The following is a 24,291-nucleotide window of genomic DNA, read 5'->3' as shown; positions in this document are numbered from 1 at the left end:
CATTCCAAACTCATTTTGATCTAAAAATCAAGAGAGAGTATCATAATAACCATGACGATATAGGGTTTGGGTGATGATAGTGTAACGGGAAGCTCTGCGAATAAGGTTTTGGCGCTGGGTTCGTGTGAGGTGAGGAGATATGATACCATTTAGTAGGTAAGCGTGAATTTTGTGATACCATGGAGATTGGGGACCAACCAAGATACATACCCATATTGATTCGTCATTCTCATATGCGGGTTTGTGCAGCTACTCAACCAAGAATTCATACTGCGTAGCTTCACATGGTATTTCCAAGAGGGAACTGATAGTAGCCATAGCATCAGCTACCTTATTCTAAAGTCTGGGTATCTGTATGAAGTGGATCTGAGTGAAATGCTCCTTTAGTTAATCAACCAGGTCTTTGTAAGGTAGCAGCTTGTCGTCCTTGGTCTGATATTCATTCAATTCTTATTTGATGATAAGCTGAGAGTCACCATAAACTTGAAGCTCTGTGTTATTCCATTCAATGGCGATCTTGAGTCCTACCACAAGGGCCTCATACTCTACAATGTTATTGGTACAATGAAATTTTACTTTGAAAGATTTAGGGATATAATCACCTTGAGGTGTTACCAAGAGTATGCCTACGCTAGAGCCATGAGAGGTATAGGAGCTGTCAAAATATAGCTCGTAGAGTGATGGTGTTTCTATCAAACAGAGGTGTTTGTCGAGAAATTTCATGATGAGTGGGTGATCTACAATTAAGGGTGCATCAACCAAGTGATCTACAATAGCTTGACCTTTGATGGCCTTTCTGTCAGTATATTGAATGTCAAACTCACTGAGAAGCATAACCCATTTTGCTAGACATCCGATGAGTACTGTGCAAGAGAGCATATATTTCAATGGATCAATCTTTGATATTAGTTGCACAGTATGACTCAACATGTAATGATGCAGCTTTTGGGTGGCAAATACCACTTCTAAGCATGCCTTCTCCATTTGCATGTAGTTAAGCTCATAGCCCACTAATGTTCGGCTGATGTAATAAATAGCTCTTTCCTTTCCTGCATCATCAAGCTGTGCTAGAAGAGCACCTAATATTGTGGGAGTAGCTGAGATGTATAGGATGAGCAGGTGCCCTGCTACTGGGGGGACCAAAATAGGTGGATTAGCTAAGTATTGCTTGATGAGCTCAAAATTGCACTAGCAAGCTGGGTCCCATTTGAAATTTTGATCTTTCTTAAGCAAGTGAGTGAAGGGTTGACACTTATCGACAAGCTGAGAAATGAAGCGTCGAACTGATTGAAGTTTTCCTTGCAAAGAACGAAGGTGCCTGAGTGTCTTAGGAGGAGCCATATCCATAATGGCTTTAACCTTCTTAGGGTTGATCTCAATACTGCGCTGTGATACAATGAAGCCCAGGAGCTTTCCTAAAGTAATATCAAAGACACATTTCTTTGGAGTTAGCATGAGACGATATTCTGCTAGTCGGTTAAACACTTCCTCAAGGTGAGATAAGTGATCCAAAGTATTGAGAGATTTGACTAGAATGTCATCTATGTAATCCTCCAGTATCTTATGTATTAGGTCATGGAAGATGACTGTCATTGCGCGCTAATAGGTTGCCCCAGTGTTCTTTAACCCAAATGGCATCATATTGTAGCAGAATGTGCCCTAAGGTGTAGTAAATGTTGTCTTATGCTAATCTTCTTTTGCTATACGAATCTGATTATATCTAGAGAAACCATCCATTAGTGACAAGAGTTCATGACCTGTGGTGAGATCCACAATCATGTCAATATTTGGCAATGGAAAGTCATCCTTTCGACAAGCTTTATTAAGATCTCAAAAATTGGTGCAAATTTTGATATCACTCGAGGGCTTGGTAATAGGTACCATATTAGAAATCCATTCAGAATAATCTATTGGTCGAATGATTTTGGCCTATAACAACTTGTCTAGCTCTACTTTGACTAATAAACCCACCTTGAGGTGCATTTTTCGAAGTTTCTGCTTGATGACCTTGGCCCCTAGATCTACTGCTAGATGGTGTACAACTAGTTTGGGATCCAACCCCAACATATCTTGATATGACCATGCAAAATGGCCTATATTTTCATGGAGGACTTCAAGAAGAAGTTTTTCTTGTTCAGGTGGTAAAGAGGTTGTGATGTATGTGATATGTGGTATCTCTATCAAACTGATATTTAGAGGCCAAGTTTCTTCTGTCAAAACTGAAGAGATAGGAGGTCGATGCTCCTATGTGGGGAGGATGAAATCTCCATCCTCTAGTGCCTCTGAGAGGTTTTCACTATTGGATACATCCTTTATTCTTGTTTCATTTTTTGAGTCACCCGATGGCACTCTAGAGGAATTTTCACCAAGCGATTTTTTTCTTTTATCCTTTTTCTTTTTTGTCTCTTTTGGAATTTCATTTTTGTGACTAGAGATTTCCTCCTCCCTGAAGTAACCTGCAGGATCCAGCTTGTAGACATATGTTGATGGTGGCGGTGGCCATTTATGTGGCATTTTTACCCCCATGAATTTAATGAGCACATGCTTGGTAGAGAACTAGTCAACATGAATGACACTTGGTTGGTCCCAATCTATGAGTTTAGGGTGACCGAGGGGGAGGTCTATGAGGTTCAAGGATAACTGGTAGAGCACAAAGGCTCCGAGGATTATTTTGTCAAGGAAAATATCATTGTAAGCTTTCTTTTCAACTTCCTTAGGGATGTCTTCAACCTCAATGAGAGTGTTTTGGATGTTCGTAAAAGCGTGGCCTTCCATTGTAGTACCCCTAGTTGTGGGGAGTCCATAGCCCAAGCCTTTGGTCTTCTGCCCTTGATGTGCTTCTATAGGCTATCTCATACCTGATTCCTAGAAGCCTAAACCACCTCCTTGATAATCCCATTGCTCCATGGCCAAGTGATGTGACCAGGGATATTTTTGTTTAAAGTGATCAAGAAGTGCTTCACTTTTAGGAGGTGGCTCCTTGTATAGCCATGTGTTAATGTCTAGTGTATTTTCTGCTCCATCAAGGATACCTTTAGTGACAAATGTGGTAGGGCCCAATTGGTGAAGTCAAGAGATAGCTTTCGGTATAGGCCCTTGATGTATTTGGCATCCTTGAGTATGTGGGTCAAGTGGTAGAGCGCCAATAGAAAATGCATCTATGAGACTATACTCGCCACAACCTTGGTAGTTGATCTTAATCATGGAGAGAGTGGAGGCTAAAATGGTGTTTGAATCGTGGCAGGTGCCAGAGGAGCTAGCCATGGTGGTGCTAGTTTCAATGCTAGGACAATGATTAGTTAATGAAGCTTCAACCATGTTGCAATAAGCAAAGGGTTTAGGATCTATGTGGATGGTTATCTTAGTGCCATTATATGGAAATTTGATGCACAGATGATATGTGGATGGAACGGCCTTCATGGCATGAATCCATGGGTGATCAAGGAGGATGTTATATGGAAGATTAAGATCAACTACATGACAAAGTGTTTCTTGAGTGGTTGGGCCGACCTTGATAGGGAGCAAGATGGTTCCTTTAGTAGTATGTTCCAAATTGGCATATGCCTTGATGGTGATCACCTCATTGATGATATCTACTTCAGTATATCCTGCCTGCTTGATGAACTTTAGAGTACATAGGTTGAGAGCTGATCCATTATCTATCATGACACGCTTTACTGCAAAGTCAAAAACCATGACAGCTATGTGGAGTGGGTGGATGTGATCGGGTTCAACTGTTGGGATATCAGTGGTTTTGAAAGATAAGGCACCAGAGGCCAAAAGATGGCTAACCAAGTTGCGAAACTCAGTGGCATTTATGTCAGAAGGGACGCATGACTCATGTAGAGTATTGTCAAGGATCTCTTGATAAAGTGGGCTTGTTCATAAGAGATCTAGGATGGAGATCTGGGCTGGCGTGTTTCCAAGGTGTTCCAGGATGTTATACTGTGGCCCTAGTGAAGGTGATTCTGATGGAGATGCACAAGACGGAGGTGGTCATACTGATGGTGGTCTGACTTGTTTGGATATAGATCGACCAGCTATATTGAGTCATGTCTGATGGGTAGCAACTGCACACCGAGTGTCTGGGCCTTTGATATTGATGACATTGACAGATGGGTAAACTTGGGATATGCAACCAATTAAGCTTCCATAGTCTAAATATGCTAAGGTATAATTTTGAGACGTGTCTTGGTTGTCACCTTATTTACTCGGAGCTTTGTTAGGTTTGTTGACAGGAGGATTTGTAGGTGCCTTTCCAGGGTTTGTGTTATGAGGAGGGAAAGCATTTTGATACATCATTAATCCTACATTAGATGAGGGTTGTGGTCCCACTGTGATCTCCTTTCGGTTAATGAGGTCCTATACATAATCATCAGCTGCATGCATTTAAGGGTAGTGTGCCCTTTGACATGATGAAATTTACAATATTCGTTATCTTTGTACCAGGATGCTCTAGACTCATTGGGTTCTAAGGGTTGCATTTGTGGGTATCGAACAAGGTTATCTTTGGCCAATTTTTCAAATATTGTATCAAGAGGTTTCCCCAAAGGGGTATATGTTCATGGTTGCCTCTGAACATGAGGTTTACTACCTGTCGCCAATGTGATAGCATTAGTTTGCTTATGAGGAACCTGTATTTGCTGATGAGTTTGCATGGGTGGCTAGTGATACACAGGAGGTTTCTATTGATAATTTTGTTGTTGGAAAGTTGTGGTGCGAACATTGGTAGCCGCTCCAACAATATGGACCTTTCGAGTGTCAGTGGCACCATCCATCACTGTGTTCTTGTTCTTGTTCCAATATCAGGTTTTGTCATTGTTTGACCCACAGTCCTGAGTATTTTCCTTGTACAATCTAATGAAACCATCCTTAATGAGACCTTGCTCGAGGCCCATTCCTTTTTCTTTGATTTCCTTGTATGTTTGCAAATAGTTCATAACCATGTGATGAGCGAGGCTAGGGTGTGTGTTGTTTATGAAAATCTTGACAAGATGGCACTCAGGGATGGTGCAAAAGATCCTTGTTGTGAGGATCTGCCATCTTTGCAAATACTCGGTAAGGCTTTCCCCTCCCTTTTGTTTGGTGTGGACAAGGTCCACCATAGATAATTCAGTCTCAACGAGATGGGTATATTGAGCAACAAACACTTCAAAAAGTTTTGCAAAAGTTTTAATAGTACCTTGAGGGATACAATAGAACCATTCCAAAGCTAGTCCTGCTAGGCTCTTGGGAAAGAGCCGCATGAGGAATACATCACGATAAGCTACCTCCTGAGAATGCATATAGAATTCCTTAACATGTGTGACTGGATCACTTTTCCCCCTAAATTTTTCAAACTTGGGGATCTCAAAATGCTTAGGAAATGGAGTCAACGTGATAGTCTTATCAAAAGGGTATGGGCAATCATTTTCAAATTTGAAAGTCTTGGCATCTGTCCCATCTTTGAGGGCTTTGAGAGCATTTTTCATTTCTTCCCATTCAAATTTTACAGGTGGAGGATCGGATGCCCCCAATCCAAGTGCCCCCAGTGGAGTGGATGCTATGGGTTGCTGGAATGCGGGTTGTGCATACTGTTGCATCTGTTGAGGGTGATGTGGTGGATAAACATGAGGTTGCTAACCTATGAGATAGTTTTGTGTGGGTGCTTGGGCATACTGTTGGTGTGAAGGCTATGGATGGAATGGTGGTAATGTAGATGATGCTTGTGCCATGCTCTGGGAATATATACCATGTCCAATATATGTGGGTTGCATGCCTGCTTGGGAGTAGGACTGATTTGGAGTAGGCGTAAGGTAATTAATATGTGGTAGAGGGTTTACTAGTAGAGAACTGCAGTGGCAGTGGATTTGAGCTATTACCTAAAGGTGGCATGGAGAAATAGTTGGTGAGGGGTGGGAGTGAATAGCTATGTGAAGTATTGGATGATAGTGTCGAAGGTGTGAATGTGACTGCAGTGCTAGGGGGAAGACTAATGAAGGGTGCTTGTGTCATGGCAAAATTCCAAGGTCCCAAAGGGAACATGGCTGAAGAGCTTTGGCTAGGGACAAAGGGGTTGATAGTGATGTTTGGTGGGATGGAGGATGAGGTATTGGACCCTAATGGTGGCATCTGAGGAGCAAATGGACTAGACACAATATGGGGTGGGAGTGAAAAGGTAGTGCTGCTAGATGCGAATGGAGGAGTTGGTGGTGTGGAAAAATGAGTGGTGGAAGCAGATGCAAATGGTATACTTGAGGTTGGTTGAGATGTAGTATGCACTAATGGTTGAGTGAGAGTGGGATGAGTGTTATGTGGAATGGGAACCGACACCTAGGTTGAGGGGATATTTGGGTCTGCTAGTTCTACCTGAGGTGGTTGCCATCCCAACAATGGGTGAGTAGGATCTGTTATGTTGATAGGTGGTGGACATCCAAACTCAAAGACACCAACATTGTCTCATACGAAATTTTCCATGATGGTTTCCTTGTTGCGATCTATGATTGCATTTCCGATGGTAGCATGACTAGGTTGGTTCATGAAAGCCTCAATATCTATGGATGATCCTGGTTCTTCTAGGTTTTGCGATGGTGGGTCTAATGGTGTCATGGATACCATAGAGTATGGTTGAGCTTGAGATGTGTTACCACTAAGACTAGGATCCATGTATTTCTTCTGTGTGTGCCTACCAAAACATGTGGTGGGTGGCATGAAAGGATGCTTCTCCTAAATGCAGTGAGGGATGATACTAAGGGTGTCCAAATGATATGGTGGTTATGCTTTCCTAAGATGTGAACGTGGGAAATGTGATAGTGATGCAAAAGGTGCGACCCTAACTTTTGGCTAAAGGTGATGTGGGACACCAAAAACAACCTATTCCTATTGAAGTGTTGTGTTTTGAGGATACTCAAGATGATGAGAGGTGTGATGCAAAAAAGTTTCTAAATGGGCAAGGAAAAAATGCTAAGATTTTAACAATGCAGGTGGAGGATTCTTCTTTAATAGCCTAAGATGAGAGGAGATGGTCTGACTTCAAATGCTTAAATGGGATAGTGCAATTCCTAGATGAGAGACTAAACCTACAAGTGTGTGTGTGTGTGTGGAAAAAAGAAGGACCTAATTAGAATGGGTAACAGTAGAGTTGTTGATAAGGCTCATATTAACACCATGTCAAAGGGTTAGGTTTTGGATTTTGTAGTCCCATTCTATTTGCAATGCTACTTTAGCTTCGTCTTTCTCAATTTGATCCAATTTGGCAATCGTGGGGTTGAGGGTATGCTTCTTATGCTCTACTTTGATTTCTTTGTAGGCTGGTATTTGAGGAAGCTTAGCCTTCTTAAACTTAGTCTTGGGATGGCTTGACATGTGATATTTTCGAGGATTAAAACTCACAACTGTGGGGTTCTTTTTGGAGGCAGTGACTACACTAAGTATGCCCTATGCTAGGATTGACCAAGTTTGGCAAACATTCTTTCGACAAATTAAAAAAATCAAGCAATAGATAGGAACAACCAGATAGAAGTTTTTGATTCTTAGAATGTGATACTTGCACAAAGGAGTGTGTATGTTTTGCAAATATTTTGATCAGTCACTTCAAACACATTAGCACCCTAGATGGTTGTCTGCAAGGCTAAAAGTTGGTTTAGCTAGGGAGTCCTCGATATACCCAAGGTACGTGAGGCCCAAATCCATAGATGAAACCAAAACAATGTCACATAGCCGAGAGGAGAGGTAACCCACTTCTCCTCTTTCACTTCTCAAGGGTATAAAGTTCCTTCAAGCTTAGCCTGAGTGACAAAATCTTGATTCCAAGAGAGGTGTCTTTCAATTCACCTCCTAATTCTTATACTCCGTCAGAATGCTGGAGTTGAGGTCGTCCCAAGGGGTGATGAAATCCCCAAGCATGCCTCCTAAAAAAAAAGAAACAAGATTTTGGATCCTAGTCTTATACACCCAAGATAGCCTTGAAAGACAACAAGGGGAGAGAAGATTTGGATGACCTTGGGCTAAAAAACATGATTGTTCTTTTCCACTGACACTTAAGCTGTCTATTCTAAACCTTGCAAACACATGTGTTTAGGATCTAAATCTTCAATTCCAACTTGAAGCATCAACAACAGTAAAATTGATCGAAGAATGCAAGCAAGAAGAAGAGTTAGGGTCAACAAGAAATAAAGTCGTGCACCCGAAGGCCATCCACATCAAGTATTGATTGATTTTCTTTAAGGCATTCAAGAGTTGGTGTGAGTTTGTTTTAAGCCCAAAAAAAAGATGTGTGTGAAACTTGATTTCAAGTGTGCGCCCAGAGGCCCTCCATGTCAACTAATCTTTGTTCAATTTTAGAGCCCAAGCTTGAAGTGTGATTGACCAAACCTAGATCTTTGGTCATTCAAGAAATTTTGCAAGTTAAGGTGAATCCTCAAAAAGCTAATTAAGTAGGATCAGTTTGGAACACTTAACACCTTTTTTCAAGTGGACCCATCCCCATATATGGCACTGAGATTGCAACCAATGGTTAGAATGATGGGCGGTTAGAAAAGTGGTGAGTCCAAATGAAGACCACTTAATTTGATTTTTGTTGATTTGTTTTAACTTAACAAATTTTGTAAATGTTCAAAATTCAAATTTGCCTAAATTGCATGCAAAAGAGAGATTTGTTTTGTTCATTTCAAAGCACCAAGATAAAGTGTTTGATTTGTGGGGTTGTTATGCATACAAGTCCATTTTTCCCAATTTGCAAAGAGAAATGACAATGACTTTGACCCGACCAATAAAATTGATAGCACTTCTGTGGAGAGAATACAGAAAAACACGTTCCCTGAAAGGTACCTGCATTCTCACAAGAAAATTCATGATCCCGCAGGAGTATTCTTGATCCCGCAAAATAGTGCTCAATGCCGTAGACCCCCCTATTCGCGGGGATGACAATCTTGTAAAGATCCTAGGTTGTGGGGATGACAGAACAAACTGTTAAAAAAAAACTAAAACATGAGCCAAAAACCCGAGAGCTCTTTTTGACAAAGCAATCCCGTGGGTTTATGCCCTTACAATGTTCTTGCAAGTGGGAACGACGATCCCGCTGAAAATTTTTTATTATAGTCTCGTGAAGATTTAAGAAATGAAATGGCACTGTGGGAATGACGATCTCGTTGTTTCTAAGGCACATTCCCGCAGGAGGATTTGTCATCGGGGATGCAAAGCAAGTTTTAAAACATGTGGTAGAACTATTTGTGATGACCTGTGAACTTGTCATCGTAGGTTCATGTTCCCGTCGGCAAATAGTCGTGTCCCCACAGTCATGGGATCACATTCCTATGGTTGCGGGTTTGCAAAAATGCTGATTTTTTGAAGTCTTAAAAATTAAAACTGATGAGATGGCCGAGAGCATGATTTTCCAAAAGTGACCTATGTACCTGCAACAAGATTAGCAAACCTAACAAAAAAAATTGCAAGCAAACAAAGTTAGTTTTGTTAGTTTATCAAACAAAACAAAAAAAAGACGATTAGATTGACCCAAATGCGGGGTCCCACCGGGTGTGCCAAAATGTAGAGCTATTATTTATATGCTTAAGGAACACAATGTTAGAAAGAAAGCATTCAAACACATAAAATTAAGCTACACTTATGATAGGACTAATTTTTTATCACCAAAAATGGAGGCAAACCAAGAATGGTAAGCTTCAAATGGTATAACAAATGATGCAATGGATTTGTCCTTGGTTTTAAGGTATATGTGCTCACAATTATAGTTCAAGCTTCAAAATGGATGGATGGGATGAGTGAGATAAGGTTGCAACAATGGAGTCAAGGAGTGATTTTGCCATTATAATCATATTTTGGTAGTGTTTGTGCTCTCAAAATAGCATTATAACTTTGCAACGGAGGATGGATGATTTTTTGAAGGGAGGAGGTTCAATTTATAGGCTAAGGGTTGAAGGAATGGAGGGCCAAGATGTAAGGATGGAAAGATGGTGAGGGAGGGCTAAGATGTACTTAAAAGGGAGCACAATAGGGAGGTGACACTTGTCACAAGGATGGTGAGTGTGAGAGGATAGGATAAGGGTTGGTCAAAGGCTTGATGAGGGTGGTTGAGTATGGAAGAGTCATGAGTGAGGATGGGAGAGGTGTAAGAGATGTGTAAGGGTCATTTATGGCTTTGTGGGCTTCATAAAGATTTATGGTTGGGATATTTTGAGGGGAGACTTTGGTTTGGTTTAGGAAAGTCTTAAACTTGTTTAGGGAATGTGACAAGTTTGGGGGGGGGGGGGGGGGGAAGAATTAAGCATGGGTTTAGGATTATATTAGGGATGTTAGAGATATGCAAGTGGATGGCATTCATGAGGGTGGGTGAGTTAGTGGTTAAGCTAGGTTAGTATGGGTGGATGGGGTGGATTAGGGTAAATGGAGGATTAGGGATAAGTTAGGGGCTATTAGATTTGAGGGTTTTATTTATTAAAGTGATTTTAATAAATTTGGAATTTTGGAATTTGATAGGAGAATAGGATTTGATTGATAAATGATAGGTTATTTGATTTATCAATTAGGACTATAGATGATTAATTAAATTAATTAGCTAGGGGATGGCAAAGGATTAATTAAATACGAATTTAATTAATGATGCCTTTTAGAGATAGTTAAATAGGATTACCAAAGTGGTGTAATCAGATTTAGGTGTCTACACAAGGATCAGTTAAGATAATGGTAAAATGATGTATTGATAATACACTTGAAGATACAAAGGTTGGCTACACTTAGAAACTCTAGAAGAATAAGTTGTAACAAAGTTGTTTACAAAGCTTGACTAAGTTCATTAGTGGGTGACGAGGAAGATAGTTCATGTCAAGAAGATTATCAATAAATGTCAAGCAAATGAAATTTCTACTATATGTCAAGTGATACAAAAGAAGCCAAGAAAGTTCAGGGGTTGAGCAAGTAATAGGTGCCAAGAATCAGTGAAATTTAGTTGATGCCGAGTGAATCCACAGTAGGTGCCAAGCATCAAAAAAATGTAGTTGGTGCCAAGTAACACAGTATGTGATGAGCATCAAAATTTCAATAGTGGTGAGCTGGTGAATTATTTGAAAAGTAAAAGATTTGCTAGATTTGAGCTAACAAATTTGTTACCTTGAATTTTGTGAACTATATGGAGGATAAGGATGATGACTTGGTGCCACCAAATTTTAGGTAAACCATTTTTGGGTGAATTCAGGAGGATTCTTCATGATGTTTCTAGAAGAAACAAGATATGGGGTAGATTCATTGAATCCTACCTAATCCATTGGAACTAAAATTAGAAGCAAGAAGATTCGAGTGGGAAAAGCATTTTTGACTTCTATTTAAGAAGGTATAGGTCAAGAAGCCAGAGTTGCTAAGGTGCCAAGTTGTGAAGTGGTTGATAGGATGTCAAGGTGAAGGCATCAAGAGAAGGAAGAACAGAGCATAAAGGCTCTGCTTCAATAAGTGGCCATATAGGAGATTGCATTGGTACATCAAGCATGGAGACTCAAGGATGTAAAGCTTGAAAGGAGGACGAGCTATCAAATTGACATTTAAGTAACAAAAAAATTACAATTAAAGACAAACTATAGTGTTAGACAAAAAAAATAGGGAGTCAAGTTCTATTAGAGCTCTCTCTTTTTAATGAAATATACAAATATCGTTTAAAAATATTGTTAAATCTATAAATTTTGTAACCCAAGAGTGAAGGAATTTTATGTTAACCTATAAGGATTGTTAGAAATCACATAAATTTCCTTGTAGGTAAATAATATTTTCTAGTACTAGCTATCATCCAAACACAAGGTATGTTACAATTGAAAATATTTGAGTTTCCATTCCTACAAGTCATTCCCTCATCATTTTTATGACCTCCCAAAAATAGTATTCCCATTTTTTTAACTCCAAAATGGCCACTTTCTAGAGAAAGCTTTGACACTTTCTTCAAAGTCCCATGATTCAACTTGCTAAACAATGTCTGTTGTAAATCAAAATGAAGAGAACTTATAATTTATTTTAGGGAGCTTAACCATGATGAAGGGTCTTGTTGTTGGTATAAAACTATTAATCTTTGAACTTCCTTCATCAATAATTCATATTTAGTATCTTTGGTCATCTTCTCTTAATCAAGACAACTTGCACAATGACTTGACTGTCTTTAAGACTTTGAAGCCTTAATAGAATGTTCTTCACAAGACACCACTTCAAACTTGATGTGCTTTATTATTTTAAGGCTTAAGACTATTACTATATCATTTTGATGGTTTCCCTCTTGCTAATCTTTATCTTATCAATGATCTCTTCTCAAGTTCTTGTCATTGTGCATCCACTTTGAAAAGAAGATAAAAAATATTTATGTTTCTCACATCTAATAATGACAAACTACAAATAAATTTTAAGCTAAATTTCTTCTATGGATAACCTTATCAACATTCTTGAATATGAAATTATAGGCTCCAATATATTTGTGTTTGGATACAACATATAATCATATAATTATTTTCCCCATTGTGTGTGTTAACCAAAAATTGCTTCTCATTTTTCTTTAAGCTCCAAAGTAATCAAATTCTTTCACTTTAATGAAAAGCATGATACTCTTCTACCAAATACCAACATATGCTAAGTGTTTTGCTGTAAATATTACTATTTATGTATCTTCTCCTTTATTGAGTCACATTCTCACTATTCCCATGTCTCACAGGAAGCAAGGATTCACAGAACAAATAAGCTAAACGATTTCCATGTATATATCAATAGAATGCTCATAATTAATTACTTGATAATTCTAAACTTCTGAAATAATTTGATTATTATTATCTTTTTTTTCAACTAGTATTCCAAGATTTTTGATCAAGACTTGATGCTAATGAGTAGTCAATTGTTGTTACTAATAGTTATTTTTCAAAAGCATAGTCAACTCTAATATTTTCACATCAACTTGTGATAATCATAAATCTTCATATTCAAAAGATGAGCACTATTTAACTATTTCAATGTGTGTGTAGAACTTCTCACATCCACCAAATATGCACGATTATAAATTACAATATTGTTATGTCCTATGAAAATTTCTTAGAAATATTTAGAGCCAAAATCATGACATCTTAGATAAAGAAACACATTCTTCTACACAACAAGGTATCCCAAAAATACAATAAACATATGTGTGAACAAAAATGGTGTATTTTCTAGTTAAAAGAAGTTTTCCATCTTTCTATTTTTTAGGTAAGGGAAATTATTAGTTATTCTGAAGATACAAATGTATTTCTTGTAGTTTTATAAAATTAATCTAATTAATCTATACACACAAATTAGGTACGCAACCATACCAAAATACTCAAAGTATCTCATTGATGCAATTATGATTCTAATTTACCCTTTCTTGCTAAATTAGTAAATAGCAAGATTCCATGAATATCTTCTCAGCATTCACCAAAATTCTTAATAGTATCAAATACTATTATTTTTTTTTTTCCTTTAATTTTTTCAAATCATCAGTTTTGTGCTTCAACCACATACTTGAATATGAACTCTGTGAATACTGCCACTCAATAACCTTCAGGGTATAATGGCTTAGAAATGGAGAAGATTCCAATAGAAAGACATTAAAATCTTAAATTTTATGCATTGGCTATGAAGGTATTAATTTGTAGGACAAGCTAGTATAGATTTTATGGCACAAGTCTTTTCATAAAATGGTTAAAAACAAACCAACAAATAATTAATATCTCAATATTAAAAATGTATACTATCATTGATATATTATAACTATCTTAAATTATTAATAGATCAGTTTTATCTATTTAGAGTCAAATATTATAGCAATCGTTGTTTGATTGTGTTTCTTTCTAAATAAAACATCTTTAGTGTTCATATTTATGATTTTTTGGTTCATATTTATGACTTTTTTGAACTTCAATTTTGATCAAAGAAATACAAAAATTGTATAATTATTTAAAATAAATAAAATAGAATTCATTTAAGAATTAGGAAAATTTAAGAATCAGAAAATTTGAAAGAAATGAAGTAAAATTTAATTAAGAATTAGAAAATATAAAAAGCTAAACATTAAAATTATTTAGAATATAATTATAAAATAGAAAAAGGAAAGTAGAGTGGAGAAGAATTAGAAAGTGAAAGGGATTTTTCAAAAAAAAAATCAATTGTTTAGGAAGATAAATAGAATATAGTTTAAAAATAGATAATTAATAGGTATAAAATTCATAGAATCTAATTATAAAATCTACAGTGAAAAAATTTAAAAAGTCAAATTCATAGTTTTTAAAAAAAGTAAAATCTATTGATTAGAAAATAGGAAAATAAATTTATAATTATGTAACAGAGATTGAGTAGATGTAAGAAAGACATAAATTCTATAACTATTTAAAAGAAGATAAAATATAATTCATTTAAGAATTACAAAATTTAGAAGAAATAAAGTAAATTTTAATTAAGAATTAAAAAATACAGGTAAGGGTAAGGCTCAAATGCAGGATAAGGATGGATTTACCAATGTTCGCCCTTGTGCTAAGGGTCGTGGTCAAAAGAGGCCTTTGAAAGAAAGATTATCTCATTCAGGTTTTAACCGCTTTGAGGTACTAGATAGTATGGTTCTAGAGGAGGGTATTCCTCCTCCTATCTCTTCTGATCCAGTTTGCCCAGATGAGAGATCTGTTCCTAATGATGCTTCTGTGGCATCCCAAGTTGTAGTATATCAGAACTGTGAGGTCCCTGTAGCTCCTGTGACAGAGGCTCTGGTGACTCCTGCAGTGTTGGAGGATAATGATGTTGTTTTAGCTGATTTGGTTAAGGATGTGCTACCATCAGGTAAGGGCAAGGGTTCTCCCTTCCCCTTGGGGTTGATGTCTCGACCCTTTAAGCGGGCTTCTTCTACTCCTCTAAGGAGTGGGTGCAAAATAGACCAAGAAAAGATTAAACTCACAGGAGATATATTGATTGAGTCTGGTTCAATGAAACCTTTGGATTCTCATTTTCCCAATTCTACCCAATGATGATTATTCTCTCATGGAATGTAAGGGGGTTGAATAGCATCCCTAGACAAAAGGCTATTCATAACTTGGTGGTTGATCATAGCCTTGATTTTTTTGTATCCAAGAGACTAAGCTCTCTATGGAGTCTATGGTCCAACATGCCTCTAGTATTTGGTCTTGTGGCCAATGCCAGTGTGTTGGGGCAACAGGCAGTGTGGGTGGTTTATCTATATTTTGGGATCCTCAAAAAATTTCTCCTCTTGGCTGGATGTCTTCTCGCTCAGCTCTCTCTATGGTAGCTTCTGCTCTAGACTCAGGAGAGGTAATCATGGTTACTAATGTGTATGCACCTGTTGATCTTTTGGGAAAGGAAGAACTTTGGGAACATATTCAATATGTTAGAAATTGTCATCCTTATCATCCTTGGGTGTTAGCAGGGGACTTCAATTCAGTTTTAAGTTTGGAGGAGAAGCATGGTGGTTTGGCTAGATTGGGGCCTTCTTCTGCTCTTCTTCGACAACATATATCTTGTTTGCATCTCTCTGATGTTAAGCCTTCTAATGGTCTCTATACCTGGAATAATCGCAAGATTGGTGTTGCTGCTATCTCAGAACGTCTGGATAGATTTCTTGTTTCTTGCTTCTAGGTTAGTGGCACCCTTACTATCTCTTCAAAAATCCTTGATTGGAGGGGTTCAGATCATTGGCCAATCAAATTTTCTGCTATAGGGGCTTATGTTCCGAAGCATCCTCCTTTTAAGTTCCAGTTGATGTGGCTTCGAGACTCCTCTCTTCATGATTGTGTTTTCTGTTGGTGGAAAGATGGTGCTCCTGCATATGGTACTGCAATATTCTCATTTTCTAAAAGGCTTCAATATGTTAAAAGGCAGCTCAAGATATGGAATAGGGAATGCTTTGGGAACCTTCATTTTATGAAGAGGCTTGCTCAAGAAGATCTTGATGTCATCACAAGGGAGATTAGAGATTGAGGTTTCTCAGAGGATCTTGGCAAGGCTGAATCCCTTGCTTCTAGAGCTCTAGAAGAATGGGAACTTCGAGAGGAAATTTTTTGGAAGCAAAAGGCTAGAGTCGATTGGCTCCATGAAGGTGATCGTAACACTGCCTTTTTCCATAAAACAGTGCAATCTCGCCAGAATCAGAGCACTATCTCTTCTTTGGTTAATTCTCAAGGTATCTAACTGAATTCCTTACCAGCTTTGTTCTAGGAGGCTATTTGGTACTTCTCTACCCTCTTCTCTGAGGACTCTCCTCCTGCTGATAATGAAGAAAATCTTATTTTGTCCTGTATTCCTTACCTTATCACTCAGGAAATGAATGATTATCTCATGTGTCCTATTTCTTTGGAAGAGCTGGAGGATGTGGTATTTGGCATGCCTAAGGGGAAGGCTCTTGGTCTTGATGGCTTTCCAGTTGAATTCTTTCAAGAATTTTGGGACATCATTAATCATGATTTGTTGGAGGTGGTTAAAGAATCCTATGCTAGCAAGAAGATGCTTCGAGCTTTGAATTCTACATTCTTGACTCTTATTCCTAAGAGAGAGGGTGATAATCAATTGGAGTTTTTTAGACCAATTTCCTTATGTAATGTGGTTTACAAAGTTATTACTAAGTTGATTGCTGAGAGATTGAAAAGGTGGCTTCCCATTATTATCTTAGAAGAACAAGGTGGTTTTGTTGCTGGCAGAAAAATTTTGGATGGGGTGGTTATTGCTACTGAGGCTATTCACTCTATGGCTACTTCAAGGGAGAGAGCCATGTTTTTTAAGCTGGATATGGCTAAGGCCTATGATAGAGTTAAATGGAGCTTCCTAAGGAGTATTCTTCTTTCTTTTGGATTTAGCTCTGACTGGGTGAGTTGGATTATGAGTTGTGTTACTTCTGCCTCTTTTTCTATTCTTATTAATGGTCAAACTTCTCAACTATTTGGTGGTTCTAGAGGCCTCTGCCAGGGTGACCCTCTCTCCCCATATCTATTCATCATCATGGTTGAAGGCTTGGGCAGATTCATTAAGCATCAGGTGTCCCAAAATTCTATTCAAGGTTGGCGGTGGGGTAATGGCTTACCTTCTCTTTCCCATCTTCAATTTGTTGATGATTATGCTCTTGTTGGTCTTGCTAGGATCAAGGAAGCTGAAGCCTTTCGACATGATTTGGACGTTTATTTGGTAGCTTCAGGCCAGAAATTTAATGAGCACAAATCTTCCATTTACTTTTTTAACACTCCTGATTCTATTCAGCACAGGATTGTTGGTATCCTACGGTTTCAGATAGGATCACTTCTTTTGACTTATCTTGGCATCCCTATTGCTGTTTCTAGGCAGCCACGTCTCTTCTAGAAAAATTTGATTACCAAGCTTCAAAATAAGGTAAATCATTGGACTCATAGATAGCTTTCTACTGCTACCCGAGTTACTCTTCTTCAAGTTGTTATCCAAGCTCTTCTTACTTATCAAAGCATGGTTCACGCTACACCTATTTACTTTCTCAAGGAGTTTGATGCTCTTTCTCAACAATTCCTTTGGAGTGGTAATTTGCGTAGTACTAAATGGAGCTTGGTTAATTGAGCAACTGTTTGTAGGCCTAAAAAGGAGGGTGGTGTTGGTCTTCGATCTACTCTATTGAGTAGTCATGCTTTGGCTGCAAAAATTTATTGGCGATGGTGCTCTGGACAACATCAACTTTGGGCTCGTATTATCACTCATAAATATTTTCATGATGCTGATCCTTTCTCTATTTTTGCGCTTCCTCTTGAAGGTCGTGGCTCAATGGTTTGGCATACTTTGAAGACAGGTGTGATGTTGGTAAAGAGGGGTCTGTTTTGGATATGTAAAGGAGGTTCTCAGGATTTGTTTTGGTCTGATTCTTGGGATAGATTCCCTTCCATTTTATCCATATACCCTCATCTTCAGCCTCTTTGTGACTCTTTTCTTGCCGCTGGATGGGATAAAGTGGCTCATTAAAAGACTCCTTATCAATTGGGACCTGTTGTTGGTTATAGATGGAAGCATTCTTCTAATTGGCCTCCTGGAGGTATAGACATGGATCGTCAGGAGCTTTCTCAAATTTTTGCCTCTAGAGAGTGTTCTTCTTTGCTTGGTCTAGATGTTTTGGCTTGGGGCAGTACCTTGTCTGGTAAATATCATGTCTCTGCTGGGTATCAGGAGATAACTAGACAATTATTTGGGGATGCTGAGGTCCCTTGGTGGAAGAAAGTTTGGAATAAAGTTTCCTGGTCCAAGTGCAATTTTTTCATGTGGCTAGTGGCTCACAACCATTGTCTTACCTGGGATAATCTTTGTAAATGTGGATTTTAGGGCCCCTCTTATTGTGTTTTGTGTGGTAATGGAGAGGATTCTATCTCCCATCTGTTCTTCCATTGCTCCTATTCTACTCAGATATGGCACCTTTGGTGGCACGCTTGGGGTTGCTCTTTTCGGCATGCTTCCTCTTTGCTTGAGTTCTGGGCCTGCTTGGGTACTGCTCCCTCCAAGTCTTCTTTTCTCCATGCTGCTTGGATTGCTGGCCCATCTTTCATGCTTTGGCATATCTGGTTGGAGAGGAATCGTCGCATATTCCAAAATGTTCGGCTTGGTGTTTTGCATCTTTGGTGGAAAATATCACATTCTCTTCAAGAAACTATTCTTGTGAAGTGTGAGCTTGATGGGGGTATGGATCTGGTTGATCTTGCTATCTGTAATCGCCTCAATTTTCATCTGCATGATGGGGCTACAGCTCATAGGTTTCCTTCTATGTCCAGGCAGCTTCATCATCAGAGGAAGGGTCAGGTTAACTAGGATGGGCACTGGACTCCTCCTCCCTGTGGAGTTCTAAAAATTAACACTGATGGTTCTTCCCGTGGGAATCCTGGTCCGGCTAGTATTGGCGGAGTGGCTCATTGTAGTTCTAGGGATGTTAAATTTTTCTTCTCAGTTCATTAGGGTGATTATACTAACAATCTCATGGAAGCTCGGGCTATTTTATATACTATGGAACAATGTTGCTTGCGAGGATGGAGTAAGATTATCTGTGAGTCTAATTCCCAGGTAGTGGTGAACATGCTTTCTTCGCAAGAGCTTGAGGATGTTAGTTGGTAGCTAGCTACTATTGTTAAGCAAATTCTTTTCTTCTCTTCCTCTTTTCAGTTCATTAGGTTCACGTAATTCCTCATGAATGGAATAGAACTACTGATTGTTTAGCCAAATGGGCATCTAGTCATGATCCGGGTTGGAATATTAGGGATAGGAGGAAACTATCTTTTGAGATGGTGCAAGAATTTGATGATCTTGTTGCTCAGGATCGAGCTCCTTGTTGAGCTCTCCTTGTTGTATTCCTTTCTGTCTTAATAAATTTTTACCCCTCTTTTCGCAAAAAAAAAAAGTTTTATTTACAATAGAATTATAAAATAGAAAAAGGAAAGTAGAGTGAGACAAGAGTTAGAAAGTGAAATATTTTATTTTATTTTATTTACAATTATTTAGGACATAAGTAGAATCTAGTTAAGAATGAGATAATTGATAGAAATTCATAGAATCTGATTATAAAATTTAGAGTGAAAATTTTAAAAAACCAAATTCATAGTAAAAAAAAAGTAAAATCTATTGATATTCTCCTTTTAAGCTCATCCATTCCCCTTAGTAGTGTTTATCAAACGATATGCTTAACAACAAGATTGTTCAAACTAGGTTGTTCATTTTCCTCTCGTATGTTGATTTTTTCTCTTTCAATGAGTGCTTATGCTAATTGGTTTGATATGGATATTTGATTTCTAAAGAGTAATATCATTGGATTATTATCCTTCTTTTTCTTCTATGCTTTATCTCAATCCAACATATTGATTAGAGATTTTATTTCCAAGGGCTTAGAATATTGGTAAAGAAAATATTTTAAGGCTAAGTGAGTAGAAGAGAAGAAAAAATCTTTTTTTCTTTTTTTTGTTTGGAGAATGAAGATAGAGAGTGGAATAGAAATTGATTCTTTCAACACAAATTTTTAGAATAGAGATGGCAGAGTTCCTTTATCTCTTGCAGAAACTATTGGTAAAGTTATCACTTGCAAAGGTAGGATATCATCTTTCATTCTAAAATCTATATTTCTTGTAAATTTTTGTGTCTTAAAGTTCGTGGGTTTTCTAACAAATAAGTCCTATTATTTTTCTTTCTTTGGATTGTTTAGTTGTGGTAACATGGAGGGATAAGGAGTTGTTGGTAATACAAGATGTTCAGGATGAAACTTTTTTAATAGTCTCTAATATTCTTATTAGACTAATAATGAGTCAACCATGGTTCTAAATCTTGTCTTGGAAAACCTTACATTTCTTGAACCTTTTATTTCATTTTTTTTAATGAACCCTATTTACACCTTCTAACTGTGTTGAATAGAATTCAAGATTTTATTCAGATAGAGTGTAAATATGATGTTAATATTTTCTTTTCTTGATTATATTTTCTATTTTTTCACATATATTTCTAATGTTTTTGACAAAATTAATTGAGTCAAAGGTTAAATAATTTTTATTCAACACATTCACATCTTAGTTGTTGTAATGGGTTTGGACTTATCTAACAATGGAAATACAGGGACAAGAAATTTGGCTACATTGTCATTCTTGGAGTTGAAGCATGTTGGATAGATTTTTTTGGTATTCTTTTTTTTTTCTTCACAAAAATTTCCTCCCAAAAAATAGTCTCTTAGGTCATGGCAGGAATTGGCATAGTTTAACATGTCCTTTGTACATCCATTGTATGTGGCTTTTGCATGCTCTTGACATTGATATTATTATGGTGATTACATTTCATCATTACAAGAAGTGACTCTATTTTTGCAATGCACACAAGCTAGTCTCGATTATTGTAGAGATTATGAAAAGAACAAATAGCTAGTTTGATGTGATTTTTTAATGGGGTTTAATGTTTTTATTTAATACAAAGCTCTATTTTCTTGACATAAATTGCATAATCATTTGTATCCTTTTCTAAGAAGTTAACACAAGAAATAATACTTGTGTGTGGCCAAAGTGCTCCAAATTATATTTTATAAGAGTCTATCACTACAATAATTTAGAGAAGTGTAATTCACTTGAAATATAATTTTAAAATGCTTGAATAGAAGAATTTAAAATTTTTTAATTGTTATTGATAAAGATTTATATTATTGTTTTTCATAATAACTAAAATTTGTGTTCTTTGAGAAGAGTGTATCATGTTACAATGACCATGATTATGGTAGACCTAATGTTGGGAACTTTCTCAAATTTTTGCATTATTCTTTAAAGGGTACTAGCTCAATGGAAGAGCACCTGTTTTATAAGTAGGAGGATGGTGGTTCAATTCTATAGTGTCCTAATATGACTAAATTAATGATTAAATAAAATATCAAATAAACTACCAAATATACTACCATATATACTACCAAATAAAATACCAAAATTACCAAATAAACTACCATATAAACTACCAAGTAACAACAATAAATGACTAAATCAATGATTAAAATAGTTTGCTCATGAATTTGGTTGGGAGATAAATATTCGACAACAAATTATTGTTGGTCACATGATCAAAATTAGTCACATATCTATAATTTTATACTAGTTTATTTAGTAATATATAGTTATTTTTATACTAGTGTATGATTTGGGTTCATGACGAGTAATAGGGCACATGTGACAAGCCCATGAAGTGGAGTACCCAGATTTGTTGACCTAGAAACATCAACTAAATTATGGTTTTTGCAAATGGAATAGACCTGCGAAAATGTGTAGAGGAATTCATCAAGACTTAAAAACTAGCACACTTGAAGAATTTTTAGAGTAGAACATAGTGGTACAATCCATTTAGTCTAATCATTCATAGATTTAGAGTTATCACATTCTAAATAGGGATACTGATTAATCTACATTTTAAGACACTAATAAAAGTTCACAAGTTGCATTTGGAATCATGTTTGAAAACTAATCAAATGGATTCGTCATAGGCTCAAATCTGAAACATGGAAAGTGTGTGACCTCTAGAACACAATGAAAAAACAAATTTTTTAGTATGATCAACTAGGTCAAATATATATCTAGTCAAATAGGGCCTCCCAAAAATTAGGGCAATATGCATTAGCATGATAGAGATAAGTAACCAACTTTGAGGGATTTAAATCCTAGACAAAACATATTGAAATGACTCAAAACCTAAAACATAGGTTCTTAGATATGCATACAAAATACTCCCAAAGTAGTGAGTCATAAACCATAACTGGGTATGAGATATTCAAATGCAAACTAGGCTTCTTGTTGTTGTATGATACTTGAGCAAAGGTGCAGAATTGAACATTGCTCGAAATGAAACTTCATAGAATGATTAAGAATGATAGCTTATCATCATAGGATGCATGGATATGATAAATAAAAAGTGTTAGAAACATTAAACACTTATTAGACTTTAAAATGATAGCTAGGTACACAAGCATTAAATGCACTCATAGAGGCTTAAATTGACTCAAAATTTTGGAATAGTACTCAAAATAGGAATGAAATTTTGAGTCCCATTAGAGCTATCTATCTATGTTGGGAACAAACTTTTTTGTTTCCAATATTTTTTTTATGGAGATCAAAGGGGTCATTTCACACATTTTTGAAAACTGAATAAAAATTAGTTCTTGTAGCAAACAAAGTAGAATGCAAAATTTAGGCAAAACAAAGGTACATGAAATTTTATGGCAACAAGGGTTACATTGCATTTATGAAAGATAAAGTGCATACAAAAGGCAATACATGTAGCCTCAACATGGAAATCTAGATTCATGGCCATAGCCCCTGTATACAAAAGTATTTTCATATGCATGTCTAAAGATAAAACAAGCTACATGTGTAGCCATGGCTTTCATTTACATGAAGATATAAACATCATTTTGAAGATGATACCCTACCCATTTTATGCAATCATGAGCTCTAGCATTCAAATTCTCATTGCATATTGGAAGGTGATAAGAAATCAAATAGATGCAAATTTCCTATAGCATACTAGAGAAATAAAATGATATAAAACATATCAATATTATTCATGTAAAGCAATGAAGAAATACATGAAAACTTAGTTGTAGGTTGTAGATATAAAAAAATGCAAATTCATACAAGTAAAAATGAAGAAAAATCAATATGAATCATGTAGTCTACAACCTTCATTGTTATCAAATCCATAAAGTGTGAAAGGAACAAATCATTCTTCTTGTTGCATGTAGAAAGTAGAACTATTCATGCAGTTGAAACATCCATAAATAGTGCTATAGGAGCATAAGGAATGTGCACAAAAATAACATCATATAGAATCAAAATACAAGTTAAGCCTTAGTAAATACCACAAAGAAAATACCCAAATGAAGAAATGAAGTCATAAGAATTTTTCTTTATGCATAAATCTGATGTTTCCAATTCCAATGCTATTGGAAAGTTGATCCAACTCACTGCTTAGGAAACTTTCCCTCTATCTCCCAATTCAAGTGCAAGTGTAGGATGAGTTATTTCATTTTCACTATATTTTTCCCTTTGGATTAATTTTTTCCTGTGACTTTAGTGTTGAGAGATTGTTGGAATCATGAATTTTGATGTTATTCCTATGGGGGAGTCTTGTAGATATGTTACTCTAATGATATGTTACATTCATGATTAAGTTTGTCTTTGATGTCGACCTAGCAATTTTTTTGGTATTTAACAAAAGAACATGCAAAGACCAATTTGGTACAGACAACTAGCTGAGTATTCTCACTATCCAAGGTTATGGGAGATATGTTTGAGTATCTAGTATATGTAGTTAATATCAGAAGAAGGAATTATAAGTATGGAAGAAGTTATGTAAGTTTTGGTGGTGTTTGTGTTTACATAGGCATATTCTAGTAAACTTGTTATATCTCTTAACAGAGTTTTTGTTCTGAGAATTGAGGTTGAGAATATGAAGATGAAATGGCTAAGTTTTCTTGTCATAATATTATATAGAAGAAAAGTTATTCAAGTTGCAAGGTGAAAGATTAATGTTATCTCTAAGTGTAACATGTTCTTAATGTGATCCTATAATGATTAATTGAGAATGTCTAATAGCCAACTTAGGGAACTATTTTATGGACTTGGTATAAAGGAAGGACATTTTCCTTTATCAAATATGATATGAAAAAGAAAATTTGTAAGTAGCATAAGAGTGAAATGTGAAGTTGAGTAGAGCAAAGAGGAAGTGAAAGAAACTTCATTACTAAGGTCTTGTTGAGTTATTTGAGGTTTGATATTTGGATCCAAGGTTTGTGACCTAGTCTACAAGGTATAACAGTGA

The sequence above is a fragment of the Cupressus sempervirens genome, chromosome 10, assembly GCF_028749045.1.
Source record: "Cupressus sempervirens isolate cs-2001-9-10 chromosome 10, ASM2874904v1, whole genome shotgun sequence".
In the NCBI taxonomy this organism is placed as follows: Eukaryota; Viridiplantae; Streptophyta; class Pinopsida; order Cupressales; family Cupressaceae; genus Cupressus; species Cupressus sempervirens.
The sequence above is the reverse complement of the archived record's forward strand: the minus strand, read 5'-3'. Positions refer to the sequence as shown.